This window comes from Pteronotus mesoamericanus, unplaced genomic scaffold, assembly GCF_021234165.1.
Source record: "Pteronotus mesoamericanus isolate MK-2021 breed Mesoamerican mustached bat unplaced genomic scaffold, CSHL_Meso_final scaffold_167, whole genome shotgun sequence".
In the NCBI taxonomy this organism is placed as follows: Eukaryota; Metazoa; Chordata; class Mammalia; order Chiroptera; family Mormoopidae; genus Pteronotus; species Pteronotus mesoamericanus.
This window is the reverse complement of record NW_026555308.1, coordinates 15,638,146-15,655,830: the sequence shown is the minus strand read 5'-3', so window position 1 is coordinate 15,655,830 and position 17,685 is coordinate 15,638,146. Positions and strand designations below refer to the sequence as shown.

At 36.6% G+C, this 17,685-nt stretch overlaps 1 protein-coding gene across 3 annotated transcripts in view; it reads right to left on the bottom strand.

The window, feature by feature from the left end:
- The window catches only part of TPST1 (tyrosylprotein sulfotransferase 1), a 113,498-nt gene that overhangs the window by 26,041 nt on the left and 69,772 nt on the right, over positions 1–17,685 (bottom strand). The gene's annotated exons all lie outside the window — the stretch shown is intronic.

Genomic DNA, 17,685 nt, shown 5'->3' with positions numbered 1-17,685 from the left:
ACCCCCTCCCTCTCCCTCTCTCTCTCTCTCTCACTCTCTTCCTTCCTCTTTCTCTAAAAGCAATGAAAAAATGTCCTTAGGAGAGGATTAAAAATTTTTTTTTTAAATAGAGCTATTGTATGACCCAGCAATCGTCTTTTGCATACCTGAAAAATTTGAAAACATATATTCATACAGATATGTACCTCTATGTTCATTGCAAGATTATTCAGTTGCTAAAATATGGAAACAATCTAAGTGTCCCTTGATAGATGATTGCATAAAGAAGATATGACATATATATAGACATAGACATACATACAAGAAATACTACTTGTCTATAAGAAAAGATGAAATACTGTCATTTGTGACAGCATGCGTGGATCTTGAGAATACCATGCTAAGTGAAATAAGGCAGACTTAAAAGGAAAAGAACTATATGATTTCACTTGTATGTGGAATATAAAACAGAAAGCAAAAAAGCAAAAAACTAATAAACAGAACAAACTCATAGACACAACAGAATGGTGTTTACCAGAGGGAAAGGGGGTGGGGGAAGGTTGAAGAGTGTAAGGGGGGTCGAATATATGGCAACAGAAGGAGATTACAGAAAGAGACTAGACTCATGGTGGTAAGCATACAATGCAATATGCAGATGACATATCCTCAAAACTTACATAAAGTTACTAAACAATGTCACCCCAATAAATTTAATATAAAAAATTGGATTTTAGGACCCACCAAAGAAGAGGTAAACACTCCACGTTTTTGGTTAGGATTCCAAAGGAGTACATGCTGAAGTAAAAATAAACTGGAAACAAACAAGCCTTCACGAGGACTTCAAAAAAGCTTCAAATCATCATATTTTTACACTGGCTTAAGGGGATCTGAAGATGTTAATACCCTTAGCCTAACTGCCTACCAGAAACATAAGTAAACCTTCCCTAAAAGAAGATATCATTTAGAACTTCAAAGTGGCTCTACAGATTTTCAAATAATATATCCAATATTTCTTTTTAAATACACCAGTATAGAAGAGTGATATAATCAAATGCCAACAGGAAATACAGGCAAAAAAAAACAGCCTCACAGAAGACCCCAATAAATTTAATAAAAACAAACCAATTTAAATAAAAGAAAATGTCAGACTGGATTAAAATGAAATCTTAAGTATATAAGAAGACTGAAAGTAAAAGGATCAAACATGATATACCATGCAAAACAATGTTAATGTATGTGGTTTATTATCAGAGTAGACATTAAGGCAAGATGAGTATTTAGAAATAAAAAGAGAGGTTTCAAAAATGATAATAGGTTAAGTTCAGTGGAAAGACATAATAATTCTAAATTTGAATGTTTTAAAATATTCTACACTCAAAATATCTAAAGCAAAGACTGACAAACCTGAAAGGAGATAAACGCTACCACAGTGATGGTCAGCAATTTGACTCACTTGTCTAAGTAAGTGGTAGACCAAGGTGACAAGAAAATTGGTAAGGTTACTGAAGATTATTATAACACAGTTAACCGCCTTTACCTAATACCATTATATAGCAATTGTAAGTAAAAACATGCAGAATAAATACTCCTTTACAGTGAATGAAAAGATTTTCTGAAATTACTGTATTTTGCCATGTATGGAGTGCACTTTTTGTCCAAATTTTTGAGGGAAAAATAAGGGCGCGCCTTACATGGATAGTACCTGAAATATCTTGTATCTCTCCTTGTGTTTTGTAATTATTTGTTACATAAAATTTCTTCTACCATAATATGTTCAAAACTAAATGCTAAAATTCCTTTATAATATAAAAAACAAGTGTCTAAATATAAATAAATAAATACTTGAATTAGAAAATTAAAACGGAAGATTTTTTTTCCTGCGAATTTGGACCAAACATATGGGTGTGTATTTTACATGGGAGCCCATTATACATGGCAAAATACGGTAACAATTTGTTCAGTCAAAAGCAAGTGTTAATAAATTTCAAGAACTTAAAAAAAAAGTGAAAGATTCTCTGGTTATATTGGTATTAACGCAGAAATTAATTACAAGAAGATAACTAGAACATTCATAAATGCTTGGAAATTAAGGAATAATTTCTAAATAGTCCATGGGACAAAAACAATCAAAATGAAAATTATCAAATATTTTTAACTAAATAACAACAAAAAAAATACTACATATAAAAACATCTAGGATGCTGGTACAGCCTTGCTGAAAGGTAACTTTGTAGCCTTAAATGAATATTTAAGAAGAAAATAAAGGTTGAAACTAATGATCTAAGTAAGCATCCAGCTCTGGAAATTAGGTTAAGAATAGCATATTAAACCCACAAACATAAAAAAGAGGAAATAAAGTTAAAAGCAGAAATCAATTAAATAGAAAATACAGATACAATAGATAAACATTAGCAAAGCCAGAAGATGGTTTTAAAAACCTAAGAAACTGCAGAGTGGAATTTTCCAGAGGCTACATCATGTATGATATCCTAAGCTATTAAATGCAGGAGATAAAAGAATCCAGCTGTCTAAATCAGACATTAAAGAGATTTGCAAAAATGTAAAATAATGCCAATTTTCTCATTAAATTTTCTTTTTCACTTTGACGTATGCTATCTTAGTTTCCCATTCCTGCAAAACAAGTCACCATAATTTTGGTGGCTTAAAAAGAACATATATTTTTTATCTTACAGTTTAAAAAAATCTAAAAAACTTTACAGATAAAACTGGAAAAAAATAACCAATAATATAAATGAAACAGGAATCATCGTTACAGGCACAATTTTGTTTATCATCCTAAATAACCTATTTTAGTTTTGTTGATTCTATTTTTTCTATTCTCTATTTCATTACTTTCTGCTCTAATCTTTTAAATTTCCTTTCTTCTTCCAGCCCTGTGTATAGTTTTCTGTTCTTTTTCCAGTTACTCAAGGTGTTACAGGTCTTTTGTTTTTAACATAGGGACATACAGATAAATTTCCCTGTTAGTACAGCTTTTGCTGCATCCTATATGTTTTGGTATGTTTGTTTTTATTTTCATTCACCTCAAAGTATTTCCTAATTTCCCTAGCAATTTGTTCTTTGGTTAAGAGTGTGATGTTTAATTTTCACATATTTGAAAATTATTCAGTTTTCTTTCTGTTATTAATTACTAGCCTCATCCCGTTGTGGTTGAGGAAGGCACTTTGTACGATTTAAATTATTTTAAATGTACTGAAAATTATTTTATGACCTAACATATGGTCTGTAGTGGAAAATGTTCCATGTGTACTTGAGAAGAATGTGCTGTTATTGGATGGAGTACTCTGGGTGAGCCTGTTAGGTCTCAGTAGTTTATAGTGTTGCTTTAAGTCCTATATTTCCTTATTGATCTGTCTCATTGTTCTATTTGAAATGGAAATTCTGTCCATGTTTGCTCCATATATTTTAGGAATCTGCTGTTTGATGAATATACATTCATAGTCATTATATCTTCTTGATGAACTGATCATTTTATCAAAATATAATGTTCTCTTTTGTCACTAGTGACAATTTTTTACTTAAAATCTATTTTGTCTGATATTAGTATAGCAACCTCACTTCTTTTTTGGTTAATTTTTGCATAAAATATATTTTCCATCTTTTTGCTTTCAACTTATTTGTGTCTTTGGATCTAAAGTGAGTCTCTTGAAAGCAGCAAATAGTTGAATCATGTTTTTTAATCCACTGTCACACTGTCTTTAATTGATGAGTTTAATCCATTCATGTTTTAAGTTACTCCTAACAATACAGGACTTATTTCTGCCGTTTTCCTATTTGTTTTCTATATGTCCTATGAAAATGGAGGCATTAATATTGAACTATAGAAATTAGAGGTATTATAAGAAAATAATAACAACTATGTGTCCCAAAATAATGTAAATAAAATGGAAAAATTCCTAGAAAAACATAAATTACCAAATCTGACTCATAAAGAAATACAAAATCTCAACAGATTTGTAACAACTAAAGAGATTGAGTTAGTAATAATCTCCCAACAAAGAAAAGCCCAAGACCAGATGTCTTCACTAGTTAATTCTAAAAAACATTTAGAGAATTAACAATCCTACTCAAACTCTTCTAAGAAATAGAAGACAAAGAAATATTTCCTAACACATTTTATGAGGACAGCATTACTAAAGCTAGACAAAAGTTTCAGAAGTAAAATTAAAGACCAATATTACTTATGAATATAGACTCAAAAATCCTCAGCAAAATACTAGCAAACTAGTCTTTTAAGGGATCACTGCATCATGTTAAGTGGAAGCATAATGTCATTATCTTATTTGGAAGTTAAACATGGTTAAAATGGGTATGTATGTTTGTGAGGCTGGCAAAGAAATGGACTATGCTGGACTGTCCATGGCCAACTGACAGCACCACCACTCCTGTCTAGGTCAGAAAATTATGTCTCCCATAATTCCCTTCCCTGCAGGGTTCTGAGTAAAAGGCTGCCAATAAGAGTAACTTACATGAGATTTGGAAAATGGAAATGAAGCAGAAGCCACTATTCTCGAAAGATGCAGTGTTCCACAGACCTCTCCTAAAGCCCCACGTCATCCACGTGGCATGTTGCACAGGTCCTTCCTTAGGCTCCCTTACTGAGAGCCTGCTCTGACAGTGAGATGCAGTTTCTGGGAATTCTCTGAGAACTCTGGCTGTCCACCTATTTCGGGCTTAAGTCATTAATGTCTATTTCTCTGACATTTCAACAATAGCTGAATCTAGTTTATCCTTTACTCTTCTTTTAAACTGAATGTCCAGTATATAATTAAAAATTTCCAGATCTTCACTTTCCCAGTTCTCCCACATTTGTGTTAGCCTTAATTAATATAGTAAACCTCTCACTCCTGTATTATATAAACTGTCTCTTTCTTCAACTGAACACAGACTGATATTGTCATAAAGTACTGCCACAGCTACTGGAGACTCACCTCTGTGTAATGGAGCATTTCTCACCTGAGGTAGAATCCACGCGAACTGTGTCATAACTCCTAGTATTTACAAGAACCTCACATCAGAATACAACATTTCTTATTACAGAGACAGTCTTCTTCCTATGTCTAAGGTTTATTTTGCTAATAACAATCATTTTGATAAATGGTAGTGGAAGAAAGCAATAAAAATAAATTTTAAAAAACAATCATTTTATTGAGTGCCTACTAATTGTTAAGTACTATTAGTTTTGGTGCTCAGGAGACAAAATGCATATGATGTGGTCCTTACCTTTGAAAAGTCGGTAGTCGAAAAGAAAAAGCGTATAATATAAACAAACATCATATAGTGTCATAACTACAAGAATAAAGGCAGGTGCAAGGAATAGTAGAAGGATCTGTGGCATAGAAGAGATGTCATTTGAACTGAGTCTTAAAGGACAAAATTGTAAGATTAAGAGGAGGAGAAGCAGGACAATCAAGGCAGAAGGAACAGCAAGTGCAAGGTATTACAGGGTAAAAATGTGCTAAGAGAATAAAAGGCAGGTAGTGTGGTGTGTCTAGAAGGATAAAAAGACATGAGGTTGAAAAGGAAGGTTGAAAGCAGAAGACAAAGAGTCTTAATGCTATTCCATGAACTTTCATTGTGATTAGAATGCAGAGGATCTCCAAAGACCAATGTTTTCATCAAAACAACAAGAAAACACCAGATAAACTAACCTTCATATTTTTCTTTAGAGCCACCAAACAGTAGTGGATACAAAGAAGTCCAAATGAACCAAATTTCAGAGAAAGAGTTCTTCAAGGGTGACCAAAGAACGTCTTTCCTAGTCTGGGTATAAGTGGACAGAAAAACAGGCTTACCATCGGTGAAAAGATTTTTTCTGAGAAAGAAAAAAAAGCTGAACTTTTAATGACAGAGTGGACTGGTATGATGGACTAGAATCTGGAAGAGTCCCAACTATAAAAATAAATCTCTCAGCTGGTTAAGAAGGCAGCATAGGAAAATATGGTACTCACATCCCCCTACAGTATCAAAAATACAACTAACCTACAGAACAATTATCATTCAGAACAGCCTGAAATCTAGCTGAATGGAAGTCCTACAACTAAGGATATAAAGAAGAAGCCACATTAACACTGGTGGGAGGAGCGAAGACACGGACGGGCTGGTGCCATGAGGTGGATAAAAATTGAGAGGGTTATCTCAACTGTGGAAGTCCCCCCTGAGGAACGAGGGTCCCAACTCCACACTAGGCCCCTCAGTCCATGGTTCCAGTGCCAGGAAGAGAAGTTCTCATAATTTCTGGCTGTAAAAACCAGTGGGGATTGTGGCTGAATGAGATGGAAGTCTCCTGGACTCTCAGGCAGTTCCTCTTAAAGGGCTCACACACAAACTTACTCAGACTCATTTACTCTGAGCTCCAGTGTTGGGACAGCAGCTCAGAAGATACCAGGGAACAGTGTGGAGGAGCTGAAGTGTCTGGGGTCACGAGGAAGACTGGAGGACAGCTTCCTCTCAGACAGAAATGCTGGCTGAGGGCTCTGTTCCTTTTCTGAGATACATCCTCCACCTGCCAGAGTCGACAGGTGGGTACCATATTTGAGTCTCCATCAACCTGGCTCACACTGTTCACTCTGTCCTGGTATCCCCTGAGACCATGCCTCACCTACTTGAGGGGCCCACTCAGGCTGCTTCCAGTAGCTTTTCCATAGGAATGGAAAGCCTGTCTTGGCTCATGGTTAAGATGTTCCTAAAATATATCAAACAAGCAGCAACGGGCCTTGGTGTGTCCCGTACCTTTCACTAAGTGGCCCAGGCCCGGCACTAGCAGCAGCTGGCCTTGGTTCATAGCGTGGCCTCTCCTGGGTACCTCCAAGCCCAGCACAAGTAGCAGCAATCTGCAGATCACTTTGTAGCTCATGACAGGTGGCCATAGGTAGAATACAGGTGGGAGCTGACCTTGGCCTATACCTCCTGGGAGGTCCCAGAGTCAGCACATTCAGTAGACAGCTTCAGACCATGTTGAAGCACCACTGAATCATTTCCACAAGTGGCACACTCAAGGGGTGGATTCAGAAGGCCCCAGAACCCCACTGAAATAGGTCCTGCTCCATGGGGTTGGCTGCACAGCTGATCCTCCACAGTGGTCCCAGTCAGTCCTCCCACCCAATCTACTTTGTGATAAATCCCTACCATTGATGAGTCAACAGCAATTAAAGATCATCTACAACAGGAAGATATACACAACCCACATGGTGGAGGGTGTACACCTGGAGTTCACAGCTCAGGTGAATGGGGAGTCTGTGCCACTGGACCTTCTGGACACCTACTACATTAAGTCACTCTACCAAGGTTGGGGGACATAGCAGCTCCACCTGATACATAGAAATAGACACAGAGAGGCTGCCAAAATGAGAAAGCAAAGAAACATGTCCCAAATGAAAGAACAGAACAAAACTCTGAAAGGAGAATTAAAGAAAACCAAGACAAGCAATCTACCACATGCAGAGTTCAAATCACTGGTTATAAGGATGCTCAATGAAGTTAGGAAAGAGTAGATGAACTTAGAGAGAACTTCAACAGCATAAAAAAGGACATGCAAACCATAAAGAAGAACCAATCATAATGAAGGATATATACTAACTGAAAAGAAGAATAATTTACAGGGAGGGACTCAATATTAGTGTATGAGGATGAGAATCAAATCAGTGATTTGGGATATAAGGAAGCATAAAATAGACAATCAGAAGAGCAAAAAGAAAAAGAATTTAAAAAAATTAGGATAGTATGGGAACCTCTGGGACAACTTCAAGTGTTCCAACATTCCTATCATGGGGGTACCAGAAAGAAAAAAAGAGAGCAAGAAATTGGAAACCTATTTAAAAAAATCATGACAAAAAAGTTCCCGAACCCTGGTGAAGGAAATAAACATACAAATCCAGGAAGTGCAGAGAGTCCCAAACGAGATGAACTCGAAGAGGCCCGCCCAAGACACGTCAATATTAAAATGCAAAATCTTAAAGACAAAGAGAGAATCTCTAAAGCTGCAGTTAGTTATCTACAAAGGAGTTCCCAAAAGATTGTCAGCTGATTTCTCAACAAAAACTTTGCAGACCAGAAGGAAATGGTAAGAAATATTCAAAGTAATGAGTAGCAAGGACTTATAACCAAGAATACTCAGCAAAGCTATCATTTAGAATCAAAGGACATTTAAAGAACTTCCCAGACAGGAAAAAGCTAAAGGAATTCATCGCCACCAAATCAGCATTACATGAAAAATTAAAGGGTCTTCTGTAAGAAGAAGAAAAGAAGAAAAGATCAATGATACGAACAATAAAATGGCAATAAATACATATCTATCAACAACTGAATCTAAAAAAATAAACAAACCAACCAAGCAGAACAGTACAGACTCACAGGTACAGAGAACATTTTGATGGTTGCCAAATGGGAGGGGGTTGAAAGGAATGGGTGAAAAAGGTAAAGGGATTAAAAAATAAAAATTGGTAGTTACAAAAAGTCATGGAGATGTAAAGTAACATAGGGAATATAGTCGATAACATTGTAATAACTATGCATGGCGTCAGTTGGGTATGAGATTTATCAGGATCACTTCATATGATGTCTAATCACTAGGGTATACACCTGAAACTAATATAATATTGTATGCCAACTGTAATTTAAAAATAAAAAATGATTTAAAAAACAAAAGCAAAAATAATAATAAATACGTGAGTAAGTAAGTCTTTCAATCTGACAATTGTACTCCAAGGGAATTTTCCTGAGTAACTGACAGTGGGAGCAGAGCTAGGAAGCAGAGAGAGACCTCCCAATCTTACGTGGTACTTAGTTTCCAGGGACCTGCTACAGCTGCAATCCAGGAGTAAAATAAATTAAAGCTTTAACCCAACTCCCTGCAAGCTGATATCTTGAAAAAAATATCAGAGAAATCAACCCTTTATCTACAGTACACAGGAAGATATGGGATGGGCTAAAGGTAAAATCTCCATAATCTCATTTGAATCAAGAGGTAAACTGTAATTAAAACCACTGCTCAGCCCAGTTCAGCCTGACTCACTGAAATTTGAATGACCATCCAGCTACCCTAGAAGAAGAAAGAATATGTCCCCCACCGTGGAAAAATAAAACAAAAATATTACCTAGTTCATTCTCTACTCTTCTTTTATACAAAAGGTCCAGTGTGAAATAAAAAATTCTAAGACATGTGAAGAAGCAAATAAGTATAACTCATAAATAAGGAAAAAAATCAAGAGACCCATGCACAAGAATTTTAAAATAGTATTATAAGTATGTTAAAAGAATTTAGAAGGAAATACTGAACAAATTGTCAGAAATGAAGAAGCCACTGGATGAGCTTATGAGCCGACAGAACACAGTAGGAAGAATCAACGATTTCAAAGGAAGATTAATTAAAAACTAGTCAAAGTTGAGGCCCAGACTGGAGGTAGTAAAAGACAGGATCAGTGAATTTGGCTTATTATAGTCGAACTCCTGAAAACCAAAGATAAACAGAAAATTTTATAGCAGTCAAAACAAAAACTATTATATTCATAAGAATTTTAGCTGACTTTCCATCAAAAACAATGGAAACCAATAAAACATTTCAAGTGCTAAAAATAAACAAACAATACCCCCACACTCAAAATAAATCCCCCAAATCTGTCAACCTAGAACTCTACTCAGAAAAATATTCTCATATAATGAAGGAGAAATAAAGACATTTTCAGATAAATAAAAGCAGAGAGAATTAATAGCCAGCATACTCTTAACTACTGTAAGAAATAATAAAAGAAATTCATCAGACTGAGGAGAAATGATTTCAGATAATAATTTGGATCTTCAGAAAAGATCTATGGCTCGCAATGCATACAATATTTACTACCTGGCTTTCTGCAGAAGAAGCCTGCAGCTCTTGTCAGAGAGCAAGGACGATAAACAAGCAAGCAAGCAAGCAAGGAAACAAAAAAGAGGTACAATATAGCTAACAAGGGGAAATAAAATGAAATACTAAAACATTAGTATTGCCCTGGCCAGTGTGGCTCACTTGGTTGGAATGTCATCCCATAAACTGAAAGGTCACGGGTTTGATTCTGGGTCAGGGCACATGCCTAGGTTGTGGGTTTGTTCCCTGTTCGGGACTTTTATAAGCGGCGACCAATGAATGTTTCTCTCTCACATCAATGTTTCTCTTTTCCTTCCCCTCTTTCTCTCAAAAAAAAAAAAAAAAAAAAAAAAGCATGTTCTCAGGTGAGGAAAGGAAAGGAAAGAAGAAAGGAAGGAAAGAAGGAAGGAAGGAAGGGAGGGAGGGAGGAAAGAAGGAAAGAAAAAAAGAAAGAAAGCAGAGGAAGACAGGAAAAGAAAAACAAAGAGACAAAGACAGATGATTCAAACAGAAAGCAAACAGCAAGGTGGTAGATTTAAACCCAGCCAGGTGAGTAATAACATTAAGTGTAAACATGTTAAATATTCCATTTAAAGTCAGAGATATTAAAATGAGATTAACAAACAAAACCAGCTATATCTGTTTATAAGCAATATATTTTAAATAAATGTATAAAGAGGCAGATTAAGAGTAACAGGATGGAAAAAATATACCATGTATATAGTATACAGAAAAACAATATGACTGTGTTTATATCAAAGTAGACTTCTAGAGAGTAACATCGGAGATGATGAGAGGTATTTCATAATGATAAAAGAGTTAATTCCTCAAGAGGATGTAAAAGGATATGCTCCTGATAATATAGACTCAAAGCACAGGAAGCAAATTTGATAGAAATAAAAGGAGAAATAGAGAAATTCATTTCTTCCCCCAAAATTGTTAAAATTGGACCAAAAACTAGTAAGAATGAGAAGATATAAGCAACACTATGAAACAACTTGACTTAATTGGTATTTACAAAACTCTGCAACAGCTGCAAAATACACATTTTTCTCAAGTGAAGATGTGAGGTCATATGCTAGCCAAAAAGTAATTTTCAATACATTTCAAAAGACTGAAACCATACTTAATGTGTTCTCTGACTATATGAAATTATAACTAGAAAACCTCCAAATATTTAAAAGGTAAGTATCTTTCAAAGAACTCTGGGCTTTATCCTGGAGTACCAGGGGAGCTATTCAAGGATTTTATGCAAGGGAGTGATCTATTCAGAGTTAAGCTTTTAAAAAGTAACTTCTATTGAATATAAAAATATACTAGAAGGATGGCTTAATACACTCACATACAAAAATATGAATAAGTCATAATTCATGGGAGAAATGAGGAGAAATTGATCTAAGGCAGTTAAAAGGAAATACAATTGAATCAAGGTATTTTCAAATGTAGAATCAAGAGACTTGGTGACAAATTAATTACATGTGATCTAAATATGAATGCTATGGATGGAGGTAGAAAAGCCAGGAAGAAGCAGTTTTTGCTAGGAATCAGAACTAGAAAACACAAGTGAACATTACAGACTCTCCCTTTCATGCAAAAACATCAATTCTGACTACTGTAGCTTCCTACTGTTTGGTTCTGGGATTTAACCCTACTGCTTTTCCGAGCTCACTTAATTAATCCTTCAAGTTCCTACCAGGGGTTCTGTACCCTGATACCTTTCTTCTCCTTTTGACAATTTCTGACAAAACCTGTCTACCCAGGTTTTCTTTTTTTCCCTTTCTTTTTTATTGTTGACACTATTACCGGTGTCCTCCATTTTCCTCCCCCTGGCTCCCCTCCACCTAACCTCCATGCCTCCTTTCGGCCTTCACCACATTGTTATCTGTGTCCATGGGCTATGCATATATGTATATATATTCTTGGGCTGATCTCTTCCAATCCCTCCCACCTTCTTCCCCTCTGAAATCTGTCAGTCTGTTCCATGTATCCATGTCTCTGGTCCTATTTTGTCTGTCAGTTTATTTTGTTCATTAGGCTTCACGTACAAGTAAGGTCATAAGGTGTCTGTCTTTTTCTGACTGGTTTATTTCACTTAGCATAATAATTCCACTGGGGTTTTCAATGGGATATTCCATTCATATTTTGATCTGCTTTCCAGCTTACTCTTCAGGTTTAGTGAGCAGGTTTTTGAACTTTTTTTTTTTTGCTTGATCCATGTGCCCTGAGGACTCTGCTCCTCATATCTGCTCATTGGGTCAGATACTATGAAAGCTTAGATGAGCAGCTTTATCCCATCCCTACTCTACTTTCCTACTATTCAGTTTCTGCCTATCAGGGAAGTTTGGACAGTAAGTTCAATTTTGGACATTGTCTGAGGTCCTCATGAACACCCAGGTGGGGATATACAGAAAGCAGTTGGAAATGATGAGCCTGGGGCTCAGGAAAGAGACCCACTGAGAGATAAAGATTTATGATCATCAGCAAATAAGTTGTAATCAAGCTAAGTGGATCAGCTTGATCAAAAAGAGTATAAAACAGAGGTCATTAATTTTACGTGGTTCAGGGCCATCTATAAACCCACTGAAATTGTATGTAAAATTTTGTGTATATATGTGTCTGTATTTCTGAGGCAGAGATCCACAGGTTTTGTTATATTTTCAAATAGGTCTATATATCTAAAAAGATAAAAAACCTATTGGGGATGGAGAAGGCTAATAAAGATGCAACCCAAAGGGCACTATTTACTGAAATGTGCTACAATTAAGAGACTATGGTGGGAAAGAATAAGTAATGTGTCAGCATTTCATTTCCAATTTACCATCTGAGTCATGGTAACCATGAAGCACATGATTTTCTACTCAAAACTGCGCAATATGTCCCCAAAATATGCTGACTTAGATACCACTACTTCTAGGCTACTTAGAATTGTATGAAAAATGAGCACTTATAAGCCTGGAGTTTTGTATTCTATATTTCAGGTCAAAAAATGGCTTTATTCCCACTCTCACCCCATACACGGTACAATCTCCTCAGCCACTTTCTTTCTCTGGAGCCTACCTCATGTCACAGCGGACAATTGAAGATTGCTTTTTAAGTATTACCTTGTGAAACTTCATGATGATCAATGTTGGATATTTTACCACCTGAGTATTTACAGGCAAAAAAGCTATAAAATACACAGGATTTGTATTGCAAGAAGGGCTATGGAATCCAGCCCCAACAAACAAGAATGTCGGCATGTATATGCATTATCACAAAGTGCTCAAAAATGCAACTATGGTTCACACTTTATCTTTTTTTCCTCAAAATTATTTGTCATCCTACAGATACACAGAGATGGGAAAGGGGGAAGGTTTTTCTTTCCAGTGTGCATTTTGAAATACTTTAAAAGTTACAAATGTGTATGAAACAAATTCTTTAGTCACATGGATTCAAGCCACAACATTCTTCCCAAACTACCACTCAAGAAAGCCAAGAATAATCTAGCCAGCCAACTTGAATGTAGGAAAAGTATAATGTCTACTGCATGGGAAACCTCTAAATATCACTTGTTCATGCAGCTTGGTTTAGAAAAACCATTTCAGTATTGTAGAAAGGAAAAAGCTATGAATTACCAATTACCAAGGCATAATCAAGCACTATGATAATGGATGCTAGACTGATGTGTAATTCATCTTTAAAAGAATGTAGCTCACAGAACTTTAACACATATAAAACTTGTATAAAACTTAAAAGATGGTTCATAAAAGAATATATACTCATAGGTAAAACTAGAAAAGGTTCAATTACATTAACCAATGAAACCTATTAAAATTAGCAACAATCTAAAATAAAATGACATATTATGCTGGTCGCTCAAAAGATTATTAAAAAATTATCAACATATATCAAACACCTTAAAAAAATATCAAATACTTGGACCTGGTTTAATTTCACTTCCATTAGTCTAACCTAAAAAAACACAAACCTTAAAATATAGGATGCATAAAAGACGTTCACTGTAGCACAGTTTGTCAAAGAGAAAACTTAACAACAAAAGAAAACTGGTAAAATGAGGAGAATAAAGATGGCAGAGGAGTGAGTGGAAGTCACACTGACCTCCTCCCAGAACCAACCTGGAATTACAACTAAATTGTGGAGAAATCACCTGGAACAAACAACTGAACAATGCTGAGAGAGGAGCCTTGGAACATCGGAGACAGAAGAATCGGCTTTAGTGCAATCTAACTGGTAAGGAGTATGGTACAGACATGAGAAGGTGGGCGGGGCACCCACAGGTGACAGCACCAGAAGGATATTGAAACTGCCAGTTGGGTCCCCCTGAGAAGAGCAGGGTCTAAACCAAAAGTGGGGATTTCTAGCCAACAGCACCAGAGCCCAAAAAGTACACAGAAAACAGCCAGCTGCAAAAAGCGGCAGGGTTGCTCTCTGCCAGAGACAGGCAGCTAGAGACGCAAAGAGCCTTCTAAAGGGCCAACGCAAAATTTTTATTTGCAGCCACTTACCCTGGTCTCTGGCAAAGGCGGGGGCAGAGTGGGCTAGAGACGCCTGAAGAGAGGCTGGGGAAGGAGGCTTTGGGGAGGGAACTGAGAGAGCAGCCAACAAGATCTTGGTGCTGACTCATCCCCCATGCAGCAGCAGCCATCTTGCTCAGGCAGAGACCACTCTCCCTGAGTGGCACCAACATCAGAGGACCCAATAGCCCTACCCCGAGGTGGGATTCCACCCTGCCCTGTGCTGTCTAAGCTGCCTGCTGAGTGCAGAGTGGCAGCCACAGACAGTAGATCCTTGACTAAAGGGGGTGCAGAGAGGTCTGGTGACACTTGAGGAGAGACTGGGGACGGAGGCTTTGGGGAGAGAACGGAGAGAGTAGCCGGCGGGATCTCAGTGCTGACTCCTCCCCCATACGGCAACAGCGGTAGAGGACCCAATAACCCCACCCCCAGGAGGGACTCCGCCCCGTCCTGAGCTGTCTAAGGCACCCTGCTGAGAGCAGAGTGAATAGATTAACAGCTGAAGGACACAGCCACAAGCAGTAGATTATCGGAAGTCTCGAACAGACTGCCTAAGGTTAGACAGGGTTAACATCTGACATCATCAGAGGCAGATCCAGAAAGTAAAAGCAGCAGTCTCCTACCACAGAAGTTCACACCACAAAGTCAGGAAATCAAGACAGATCAATTTAAGAAGCAGAAGCAAAAGAGAAGAGTCTCACAAATAATGGGAGGATAAAGAAATATGCCCCACTCTAAGGGAAAGGAGGAATCCCCACAAAGAGAACTAAAAGAAATAGAGGCAAGTAAACGATCAGATATTGAGTTCCAAACAACAGTTCTAAGGAAGTTCAATGAGCTCAGAGAGAATTACAAGATACTACAGGGAAACTACAAGGAACTTATTGCAAACTATAACACCATGAAAAAGGACATAGAAACTATCAATGAGAGACAAGAGGAAATGAAGAACACAATTTCTGAATTGAAGAACACAGTAGAAGGAATCCAAAGCAGGCTAGATGAAGCTGAGGACCGAATCAGCGAGCTGGAGGACAAGGTAGAAAAAAGCTCCCGGAAAGAGCAAGAAAATGAAAAAAGACACAAAAAGAGTGAAGAGGCATTTAGAGAAATGCAGGACAACCTGAAACTTAATATCCATATAATAGGGATACCAGAAGGAGAAGAGGATGAGGAAGAGATAGAGAACTTGTTTGAAAATGTCATGATGGAAAACTTCCCTAATTGGAGGAGAGAAAAAGTCAAACAAGCCCAGGAAGCACACGGCATCCCTCAAGAGGAACCCAATGAGGCCCACTCCAAGACACATCAGCATTAAAATGGCAAACATCAAAGTCAAACAGAGAATCCTAAATCAAGCAAGAGAGAAAGAGGTGGTAACACATAAGGGAGCCCCAATACAGCTAGCAGCTGATTTCTCAACAGAAACACTGCAAGCCAGAAGGGAAGGGCAAGAAATATTCCAAGTCACGAAAACAAAGGCCTGCAATCAAGACTGCTCTACCCAGCAAGGCTCTCAATTAAAATGGAAGGTGAAATAAGAAGTTTCCCAGACAAAAAAAGCTGAAAGAATACACCTCCACCAAACCAGCACTGCAAAATATGCTAAAGGGACTGTGTTAAGATGAATAAAAAGTTTCTATGAATACCCAGTTCCTCTCAGAGTTCCCAATACTTGATATTACCAATATTTTTAATACTCATTAATCTGATTGTGACAATGATGTTGTTTTAATTGTTCCTTTACTATTTGTTGAAACTGAACATGTTTTAGTATATTTCTTGCCTGTTTCTATTATTTTTTTTAAAAAGCTTTAAATGATTTTTTGTTATTCTTTATCCATTTATTGATTAAAGGTTTGTAGAACTTTTTTCCCTAAAAAAAAAACCCCTATTACCATGTTTTAGATGTGTAGCAAATACTTTTCTATTCTGTTCCTTGTCCTTTAACTTTTTTATATATATATTACTATATAGTTAAATGTTTAATATAGTCATATTGTCAATATTTACTTTATAGCTTCTGGGGCTGAATATTTTACAGCAGGTCATGAAAAATATTAGTTCTATTTTCTTCTAAAACTCCTTAGATTCTACATATTGATTTTTAACTCACCTGAATATTTCTTGTATAATGTGTGAAATAGGGCTCTATTATTTGTTTTACTTCTTGTAATAGTGGTCCATGCACCTTATTGTTGAATAAGCCTTATTTTACCTATTGATTTGAAATATCAACTTAATCATACAGATATTAATCAGATATATACATTTGTCTGTAGAATGTTCATTATATTTCATTGATCTGCTTGATTATTTCTGTGCTGGTGTCATGTTGGTTTAATTGCTGAGTCTTCATAATGGTTTTAAGTTTTAAAAAGTATTTTATAATTAACTTTATTTATTAAAAAAATAAATAAAATCAATCTGCATTTAAGAAAGAAAGAGAGAGAGAGAGATGGAACTCCTACCTTTTGTGACAACATGAATGGAACTGGAGAATATTAAGCTAAGTGAAATAAGCCAGTTGATGAAAGACAAATACCATATGATCTCACCTATAAGTGGAATCTATTAAACAAAATAAACTAATGAACAAAATAAACCACAGGCACGGAAACATGGAGCAGACTGAAAGTTACCAGAGGGGATGGGGAAAGAGGACAATGGCGGAATGAAGGGGAAGGGACTAGACAAAGAACATGTATGAATGACCCACGGACATGGACAACAGAGTAGGAATTGACTGTGGGAGTGGGGGGTAGGGGTGGGATGTGTGGAGGGGGTAAAGGGGGCAAAATTGAGACAAATGTAATAGAATAAACATGATTTATACATTTTAAAAAAAAGGAAGAAACATTCCCCCCCCAAAAAAAGAAAACTGGTAAAATGAGTTATAGAACATATAATAGGGAAACATTTTATTTGCTCATTTATTCATTCACTGAGACTTAAGGTGACTAATGTAATAATATATTACATAATCCTGAACATTTATGTTTAAAAAACATGCAGAATAAGATAATGCTCGTAAATATTAAGAAGGAAGGCTTGGATAATTATACAGTTGTGGGAAGGGGAGATCGCTGACAAATGAGAACGCCGGAGAAAGGTAAGAAATTTTAATCTTGAAATCAAATAACTGATCAGTGAACTTATGCTAACATAGTTTTTTTTGTTTAAATTGTAGTTTTGTTATGGGGATCTGGTGAGATCGTGGGGGAGCAGGGAGGGACCCCCAAGGTGGTACAATACCCTGCACAGGCCCTAGAGAAGAGAGGCGTCAGGAAGTGCCAGAGGCAGCAGATTTGAAGCTGAAGCTGGAGCATGATA